We start from the raw sequence: 810 nt of genomic DNA, 5'->3' as shown, positions 1-810 counted from the left end.
AAAAAAAAAAAAAAAAAAAAAAAAGTTTGGAGTAATGTAGCCCCCACAAGCTGGAAGAGGCAAAGAAGAGATTCTCCCTTAGAGCCAACAGGTGGATTGCATTTCTGGCTTCCGGAACTGTGAGAGAATGTATTTCTGTTGTTTTAAGTCATCAGTCTGTTACAGCAGTCACAGGAAACGATATACCTATTAGCAGACATGTTAGTGAAATCAGAATATTGAGATGTTGATGAGGATATAAACTGTCTATTAAGGAAACAACTGCTGAGGCCTTGTCATTATTACATGCAGTAATATGGTTCATCTTAATACAGTTAAGTATGGTCATGACCTGGATAGAAGGGTGAAATCCAGTGTTTGAACTCAGGGGTCCATTTCGTGTTGAGTACATGCTTAATAACTGCTGGACATTACTGTTGCTGTTTGTCATGGTGGTGTCTGCAGAAATAATATAGTTGGCCCTATTGTCCTCCAATAAGTAAATTCTCCCTTCAGAAATTTACGAATGAATCAGAATTATATATAGTTGGTTACCCATTCGCTGCTTCCCTGGAATGCAAGGTTGTTTTAACATGTGAAATGCATCAATAGAACAGAATAAATAGAACCACAATAGAATAAAGGATAAAAATTGTCCCATCTCCCATCCAGCATCAATCACCCAATTTCTCACTCTTCCCCCCACCCCAATACTAGATCCCGTTGTTCTGTAATACCAAACCATCCCTGGTTTTATTTATTCTCTACTATCATGCCTATTCACCACTACATAATGGATGTAAATGCAAAAAAAAAAAAAAAAAAAAAAAA

This window comes from Mandrillus leucophaeus, unplaced genomic scaffold (assembly GCF_000951045.1).
Source record: "Mandrillus leucophaeus isolate KB7577 unplaced genomic scaffold, Mleu.le_1.0 Scaffold46, whole genome shotgun sequence".
Classification (NCBI taxonomy): domain Eukaryota; kingdom Metazoa; phylum Chordata; class Mammalia; order Primates; family Cercopithecidae; genus Mandrillus; species Mandrillus leucophaeus.
This window is presented reverse-complemented; position numbering follows the sequence as displayed.